The sequence below is a fragment of the Salvelinus namaycush genome, chromosome 3 (assembly GCF_016432855.1).
Source record: "Salvelinus namaycush isolate Seneca chromosome 3, SaNama_1.0, whole genome shotgun sequence".
In the NCBI taxonomy this organism is placed as follows: Eukaryota; Metazoa; Chordata; class Actinopteri; order Salmoniformes; family Salmonidae; genus Salvelinus; species Salvelinus namaycush.
Genome location: NC_052309.1, coordinates 43,718,779 through 43,728,214, shown reverse-complemented (window position 1 = coordinate 43,728,214; position 9,436 = coordinate 43,718,779).

Sequence of the window (9,436 nt, the reverse complement as noted above, 5' to 3'; positions counted from 1 at the left end):
GCCTAAGTATGATCCCCAATCAGAGACAACGATAAACAGCTGCCTCTGATTGGGAACCATACTAGGCCAACAAAGAAATAGAAACATAGATTTGCCCACCCAAGTCACACCCTGACCTAACCAAATAGAGAATAAAAACGGCTCTCTAAGGTCAGGGCGTGACACTTTGTATTCAGGAAAAAAAATGTTTTGCTTTGCCACATTTTTTGCAGTATTACTTTAGTGCCTTGTTGCAAATAGGATGCATGTTTTTCTTATTCTGTACAGGCTTCCTTCTTTTCCCTTTGTCAATAAGATTAGTTTATTGGAGTAACTACAATGTTGTTGATCCATCCTCAGTTTTCTCCTATCACAGCCATTAAACTCCCATTATATATTTAAAGTCACCATTGGCCTCATGGTGAAATCCCTGAGCGGTTTCCTTCCTCTCTGGCAACTGAGTTAAGAAGGATGTCTGTATCTTTGTAGTGACTGGGTGTATTGATACACCATCCAAAGTGTAATTAATAAGTTCAACATGCTCAAAGGGATATTCAATGTTTTTTACCTATCTACCAATAAATCTAACGGACTCTCTAAATACGTTTGTAAATTATGTTAGTGTTTGAGTGTGCCCCTGGCTATCCGTCCGTAAAAAAATATATAATAATAATGCCGTCTGGTTTGCTTAAACACGTTTAGACTTTTACTCAAGTAGTATTTTACTGGGTAACTTTTACTTGAGTCATTTTCTATTAAGGTACGTATCTTTACTTTTACTCAAGTATGACAATTTAGTACTTTTTCCACCACTGGTCATAGTAGCACTGAATGTACTTTTATTTTCCTCAATGTTGTTCATAGCAACCTCCTACCACACAAAGGTGAGGTTTCACCAGGAGTTTTGCAACACAAAATGTCAGCAAGGTTTGTGATTTCAAAAAGTTTAGTCATTTTATAAAAAGGAACAAAGAAGTCTGTTTGGAAACCCAAACAAACTCCTATTGGCTGTGTGCTTCCTCTTTCAAATATTAGTTGTTGATAGACTAGGTTGGATTTCTGTAGAGAGGGAAGAGACATCCACTCTCAGGATGAATGTGCGGTCCTGTCAGCATTGTTATCAGTAAATGAGACATTGAGAATTGGGTTTTGATACTTCATTTCACAAATTAATGAACTGTAAACAAAAACGGTTTACACTTACAGGATGCAGCAGGATGTTTGGGAAATTAACTTATTTTGAAAGGGTGGTGCAACACACACACACACACACACACACACACACACACACACACACACACACACACACACACACACACACACACACACACACACACACACACACACACACACACACACACACACACACACACACACACACACACACACACACACACACACACACACACACAGAGGAGTGCTAGCTGGTGAGCCAAAAGGATACACTCAATGCAACCTCCTTCCTCTTTGAATACTTTGAATTCATGTGATGCCCACGTTGTGAAGTCAATTGCAAAACCCTCCCCTATGAACCCATGGGCTACCCGTCACACAAATACTATGATACTATGAATTAGTCACCAGCAGTCCATAACACACAAAATACTAAACTAAACAGCTTTGTTTGGTGTGAAATATCACATCATTGCATTTAAAAAAAAATAATAATAATTTATTCTTTATTTAACCAGGTAGGCTAGTTGAGAACAAGTTCTCATTTGCAACTGCGACCTGGCCAAGATAAAGCATAGCAGTGTGAACAGACAACAACACAGAGTTACACATGGAGTAAACAATAAACAAGTCAATAACATGGTAGAAAAAAAGAGAATCTATATACAATGTGTGCAAAAGGCATGAGGAGGTAGGCAATAAATTGAATAATTACAATTTAGCAAATTAACACTGGAGTGATAAATCATCAGATGATCATGTGCAAGTAGAGATACTGGTGTGCAAAAGAGCAGAAAAGTAAATAAATAAAAGCAGTATGGGGGGTGAGGTAGGTAAATTGGGTGGGCTATATACCGATGGACTATGTACAGCTGCAGCGATCGGTTAGCTGCTCGGATAGCAGATGTTTAAAGTTGTTGAGGGAGATAAAAGTCTCCAACTTCAGAGATTTTTGCAATTCGTTCCAGTCGCAGGCAGCAGAGAACTGAAAGGAAAGGCGTCCAAATGAGGTTTTGGCTTTAGGGATGATCAGTGAGATACACCTGCTGGAGCGCGTGCTACGGGTGGGTGTAGCCATCGTGACCAGTGAACTGAGATAAGGCGGCACTTTACCTAGCATAGCCTTGTAGATGACCTGGAGCCAGTGGGTCTGACGACGAACATGTAGCGAGGGCCAGCCGACTACGGCATACAGGACGCAGTGGTGGGTCGTATAAGGTGCTTTAGTAACAAAACGGATGGCACTGTGATAAACTGCATCCAGTTTGCTGAGTAGAGTATTGGAAGCTATTTTGTAGATGACATCGCCGAAGTCGAGGATCGGTAGGATAGTCAGTTTTACTAGGGTAAGTTTGGCGGTGTGAGTGAAGGAGGCTTTGTTTGCGAAATAGAAAGCCGACTCTAGATTTGATTTTGGATTGGAGATGTTTGATATGAGTCTGGAAGGAGAGTTTGCAGTCTAGCCAGACACCTAGGTACTTATAGATGTCCACATATTCTAGGTCGGAACCGTCCAGGGTGGTGATGCTAGTCGGGCGTGCGGGTGCAGGCAGCGAACGGTTGAAAAGCATGCATTTGGTTTTACTAGCGTTTAAGAGCTGTTGGAGGCCACGGAAGGAGTGTTGTATGGCATTGAAGCTCGTTTGGAGGTTAGATAGCACAGTGTCCAAGGAAGGGCCAGAAGTATACAGAATGGTGTCGTCTGCGTAGAGGTGGATCAGGGAATCGCCCGCAGCAAGAGCAACATCATTGATATATACAGAGAAAAGAGTCGGCCCGAGAATTGAACCCTGTGGTACCCCCATAGAGACTGCCAGAGGACCGGACAACATGCCCTCCGATTTGACACACTGAACTCTGTCTGCAACGTAGTTGGTGAACCAGGCAAGGCAGTCATTAGAAAAACCGAGGCTACTGAGTCTGCCGATAAGAATATGGTGATTGACAGAGTCGAAAGCCTTGGCCAGGTCGATGAAGACGGCTGCACAGTACTGTCTTTTATCGATGGCGGTTATGATATCGTTTAGTACCTTGAGCGTGGCTGAGGTGCACCCGTGACCGGCTCGGAAACCGGATTGCACAGCGGAGAAGGTACGGTGGGATTCGAGATGGTCAGTGATCTGTTTGTTGACTTGGCTTTCGAAGACCTTAGATAGGCAGGGCAGGATGGATATAGGTCTGTAACAGTTTGGGTCCAGGGTGTCTCCCCCTTTGAAGAGGGGGATGACCGCGGCAGCTTTCCAATCCTTGGGGATCTCAGATGATACGAAGGAGAGGTTGAACAGGCTGGTAATAGGGGGTGCGACAATGGCGGCGGACAGTTTCAGAAATAGGGGGTCCAGTTTGTCAAGCCCAGCTGATTTGTATGGGTCCAGGTTTTCCAGCTCTTTCAGAACATCTGCTATCTGGATTTGGGTAAAGGAGAAGCTGGGGAGGCTTGGGCGAGTAGCAGCGGGGGGGGACGGGGCTGTTTGCCAAGGTTGGAGTCGCCAGGAGGAAGGCATGGCCAGCCGTTGAGAAATGCTTGTTGAAGTTTTCGATTATCACGGATTTATCGGTGGTGACCGTGTTACCTAGCCTCAGTGCAGTGGGCAGCTGGGAGGAGGTGCTCTTGTTCTCCATGGACTTTACAGTATCCCAGAACTTTTTGGAGTTAGAGCTACAGGATGCAAATTTCTGCTTGAAAAAGCTGGCCTTTGCTTTCCTGACTGATTGCGTGTATTGGTTCCTGACTTCCCTGAACAGTTGCATATCGCGGGGGCTCTTCGATGCTATTGCAGTTCGCCACAGGATGTTTTTGTGCTGGTCGAGGGCAGTCAGGTCTGGAGTGAACCAAGGGCTATATCTGTTCTTAGTTCTGCATTTTTTGAACGGAGCATGCTTGTCTAATATGGTGAGGAAGTAACTTTTAAAGAATGACCAGGCATCCTCAACTGACGGGATGAGGTCAATATCCTTCCAGGGTACCCGGGCCAGGTCGATTAGAAAGGCCTGCTCGCAGAAGTGGTTTAGGGAGCGTTTGACAGTGATGAGGGGTGGTCGTTTGACCGCGGACCCGTAGCGGATACAGGCAATGAGGCAGTGATCGCTGAGATCTTGATTGAAGACAGCAGAGGTGTATTTGGAGGGCAAGTTGGTCAGGATAATGTCTATTAGGGTGCCCATGTTAACGGATTTAGGGTTGTACCTGGTGGGTTCCTTGATGATTTGTGTGAGATTGAGGGCATCTAGCTTAGATTGTAGGACTGCCGGGGTGTTAAGCATATCCCAGTTTAGGTCACCTAACAGAACAAACTCTGAAGCTAGATGGGGAGCGATCAATTCACAGATGGTGTCCAGGGCACAGCTGGGAGCTGAGGGGGGTCGGTAGCAGGCGGCAACAGTGAGAGACTTATTTCTGGAGAGATTAACTTCACCCGAGGAACAGAGGAGTAGTAGGATGAGGGTGCGGCTAAAGGCTATCAAAACTGGTCGCCTAGAGCGTTGGGGACAAGGAATAAAAGGAGCAGATTTATGGGCGTGGTAGAATAGATTCTGGGCATAATGTGCAGACAGGGGTATGGTGGGGCACGGGTACAGCGGAGGCAAGCTCAGGCACTGGGTGATGATAAGAGAGGTTGTATCTCTGGACATGCTGGTCTCAATGGGTGAGGTCACCGCATGTGTGGGAGGTGGGACAAAGGAGGTATCAGAGGTACGGAGAGTGGAACTACGGGGTCCATTGCAAACCAAAACAATGATAACTAGCCTGAACAACAGTATACAAGGCATATTGATATTTGAGAGAGACATACAGTAAGGCATAAAGTGATTGCAGGTCTTGATTGGGAGAGCTAGCTAAAACAACAGGTGAGATAACAGCAGCTAGTCAGCTAACACAGCAACAGCAGGTAGAAATGGCGACGACTAGGCAGAGAGGGTCGGATTAACTACACACAGAGCCTGAGTTAAAACACAGAGCCGACAGATAAAACACAAATAAACAGAATGGAGTACCGTGAATTAACGGACAGTCCGGCAGGCATCAGCTATGTAGCCAAGTGATCATAGTGTCCAGGGGGCAGCCGTAGATGGAGCAGGGAAGCCGCCACTACGCTAGCACGCGGCGTTTAAAGTTAGTAGCCCGGGGGGTGGTCTGCTCAGACGGAGGGGGTCTGCTCAGACGGAGGCCGGTTGAGGGCACAGCGGATGGGGTATTCGTCTGCAGACCAGACGTGGTCGTGTCGACAGAGAATCCAAGCCGGATGGCAATGGCGAAAGAGAGGTTGTAATTGTAGAATTGTGTTTGCTAACTGGTGCTAGCTTCGTGGCAGTGGCGCTAGCTGCGCTAGCTGCAAGCTAGCTGTGAGGATCAGAAGTAGTGGCTCAGGGATTACGGCAGGAATCCGGCGTTGTTGTCGAGAGACAGTCCGATGCTGGTAAATTGGTGAGTAATATCCAGGCTAATAACAGGGCTGGTGTCTGTGCAGAAGGTAAAAGCTGCTAGCAGCGGCTAAAAATGACTAAATAGCTTGTAGCTGATTAGCTGGTTAGCTACTGGGGGTTCTTGAATGTGTTCCAAAGTTAAAAAATAATAGCGATTCCGTATCACATTGGGTGAGGTAGGTTACCGGAAGGTATAATCGAATTAAAAATCGAAAAGAGATAGAATTTAAAAATAAAAAAAATATATACAAGAAATACGAAAAATACAAACGTACATGAGAGGACGAAACAAAACACGTCTACACTGCTACGCCATCTTGGAAAGATAATAATAATACAATAATGGAATGGAATAATGGAATAATACAATAATACAAATTGAAATAAAGAAAATTGAAGATCTAAGACCTATATGCAATTAATTTTGTTCAAATGTAACATGCTTTGACAACAAAGCAATCACAATAAAAATGTGTCTTTTTTAAGAATAGTGGAGTTACACTGGAAATAATATTGAATTTGTCATTGAATCCGAACTTCTATTCATGGGGGTTTAATCATACTGACTATGATTTAATTCAAAGTACAGACTTTGAACTTATCTTGTTGTGATTATCTTTAGGATAATAGACAGTCTCTAATCAGATAAATGGGATCTGTTTCAATAACAGAAGCTATGAATTAGGCATAGAAACTGGAATGTAGGAGAAGTACAGCAATATACTGTATCTATGCTAATAAAAGTGTGTTTCTTCTTTCACAGTTTGAGACTGGAGTGGAGAAGAGCCCTTGTACATTTAGTAAAAATATTGGTTAAAGCTAATCTTTCTGTCAAAACTACCTTTGTGAGGGCAGTTTCTAAGAAGACACCCACTAGAATGCCTCTAGGCCTACGCAAAAGATATTGCTGACTTTGTTCATTCAATCTTTTTTTTACACTTCCAGAAAGGTGGCAATTGACAACTACTTTTACAACAAATGCAGATTTTCAAAATCTAAATCCCAATCTTTAAATTAACAAAAGAAGATAAACACAAGAGACAAGTTACGTAACTTGTGAAAATATATTTCTCAATAAATTATGTATACAAATAAGTATAGTGCACAGGGCCGGTGTTATGGGCAGGCCTTAGGGGGCATGGTCTGCTCTACCATACCTCCTTGCCTGTCTTAATAAAATATTTAAATATAATTGATAATTTATTTGACCGAGACAAGCGCCGACAGAAAGACGCATCAATCTCAGATAAAGCATCCGAGCGAGCGAAACAGCGCCCCTCTGTCTCAGTATGTGTAGCCCATGTATCTGATACTGTCTGGTCAAAAAAGAGTATGGCATGTCATACTCTTTTGGCCAGACAGCATCAGATACATGGGCTACATAGGGGTGCTGTTTGCTCGCTCAGATGCTTTCTCCGGTGAGAAAGTGTCAGCCATGAAAATTGAAGGAAAGTTGTCTGGTACCAGAGGTGTGGACCCGAGTCACATGACTTGGACTCGAGTCACAAATATGATGATTTTAGACTCAAATTGACAAAATCAGAAAAGACTTGCAACTCGACTTTGACTTTAACACCAATGACTCGTGACATAACTTGGACTTCAGCCTTTTGACTCGAACTGACTTGATACCCAAATATAAAAAATTATGCTATTAAAAAAAATGTGCAGCGGATTTATTTAGCGGATTTATTTAACGGATTGCAGTTTGAATCGGACAGCAGCCAATCAAATTGTGCCAGCGGATAAAAAGTTGTGCGTGGCAGTGCAGAGGAACGTGGGAAGGTGAATTCAATCAGAGCCCTTGGAAAGATGATACCCCAAATTATTATTTTCGGATATTTGTATACTATGCTGTAGTCAACAAAAAACGGATTGCAACTTGCAAAACATGCGGGAAGAAAATTACAGACGGAGGAGCAACAACTTCCAACTTTGTTCGACATTTGAAGTTGCACAAAGAATGGCAAGTCGTGGCAAATATAGCCGACAGCTATATGTAAGTGTAGCATGTAGGCTAACGTAATGTTAAATCAATGAGCCTCCACACAGTCAGTCAGTGCGGGAACGTGATCATTGCACCCAAGATTGAACTACAACTGGCTAGGCAGTTGGGCCCTTGAATGAGTTGGTGTGCCCAAACTTTTGACTAGTACTTTATGTTCCTTTGGCCTCTGCAGAACTCAGTGCATTCATACTTCTTGCGCTTCGTGGAGCAGCGCAGAGCTGTTGATTAGAGCTGTTGTGAAGGAAGATGTCAAGCAAGTGAGTTTGTGTTTATACAGGACCTCCCGCCCCCACCTACTTTCAACCAGTCATGTAAAAAAAAATATGGAGGCGCATAGCGATCCAGTACAGAGCTCAATATGGCCTCTCCGTGCCTCTGGAGGCACCGCAATTGCATCACACCCTCCATACAGAGCCTTCGAGCACATTTTCGTATGAAGCATAAATTGGCTTTTAGCGGGGTGGCTCCCATAGACACAAATGCATTAGCAGCTGGGTCTGGTCTGCTTAGTTTATTGACTGAACCAGAAAAAATGTAGGATTGGGATGTCTCTCGCTTCCTCTTTCCACTCTACTTTAACCACAATGACAGGAGAATTGTGGTTATAGAGATACCCAGCCTAAAACCTCAAAGAGAAAGCATTGCAGATGTAGAAGCACAGTGGCTAGGAAACACTCCCTAGAAAGGCAGGAACCTAGGAAGAAACCTAGAGAGGAAACAGGCTCGAGGGGTGACCAGTCCTCTTCTGGCTGTGCCGGGTGGAGATTGTAAGAGTCCAGATCATTCTTCAAGATGTTCAAACGTTCATAGATGATAGTAACAGTTATAGCGGGTGCAACAGGTCAGAACCTCAGGAGTTAATGTCAATTGGCTTTTCATAGCCGAGCATTCAGAGGTCGAGACAACAGGTGAGAGAGAGAGAAATAGAGAAAGGGAGCGAGAGAGGAGGGGTCTGTGGCATCATGGCGTCTGTGACAGCATCAATGGGGCTTCCCATGCTATCTCCATGTTAAAGTAGTACATTTTCTTCTTCTTTTGATGTTTGAAAAAGTGTAAAGTTAATATTGGTGACTTACCACCACATGCAGTGCTGGAGTTGAACCAAATCGTGTCATTCATTTATTGTGGCCACTAGATGGCGGCCATATAGCTTAAAGACATTTACAAACTAGGCAAAACAATTTGAAGAAGACAATGATCTGATCATTGGCTGATCACTCCCAACCCATAAGAATCCCCACCCAGTTGACTACCTTAAAATGATGAATGCCCTCAATGGTAATGGTCATGCAAAAACGGTTTATTTCCATTTATTGATCTCTATACATCTCTATGGGTAAAAGACTGAAGCATCTGGTCGGGGATTCCACTTACCACCAAATATAGTGGTGAGAGGAAATCCAGTGACAGGCAGAGAAGACGGAGCATAATAAAACTTGGTTGGCATTCGGCATTTCTCATGGATGTTTCGGATCTCAAGACAGTTTTCTATTGTCAAAACTAGAATCTTTGACGAGATAGTTCACCTAAATTACAAAAAGACACATTGGTTTCCTTACCATGTAAGCAGCTCTATTGACAAGGTATGACGGCAATACTGTTTCCAAATGCTAACGATTTTGCATTTGTGGCACAAATCCCATTCAAGTTATGGTATCCATATTAGCATTTTTTGGTAGTTGATGCGCAAAAAATGCTAATATCGGTACCATGACTTTCTTTTGTTTAAATATGCTTGATAATTATAATTTTGTGTTGAAGTGATCCTTGTATGAGCCATGTTCCAAATTCCACCAAGTAGGTTCACCCTATTCACCCTATTGGTGAACCCTATAGGATATCTGCCTTTCA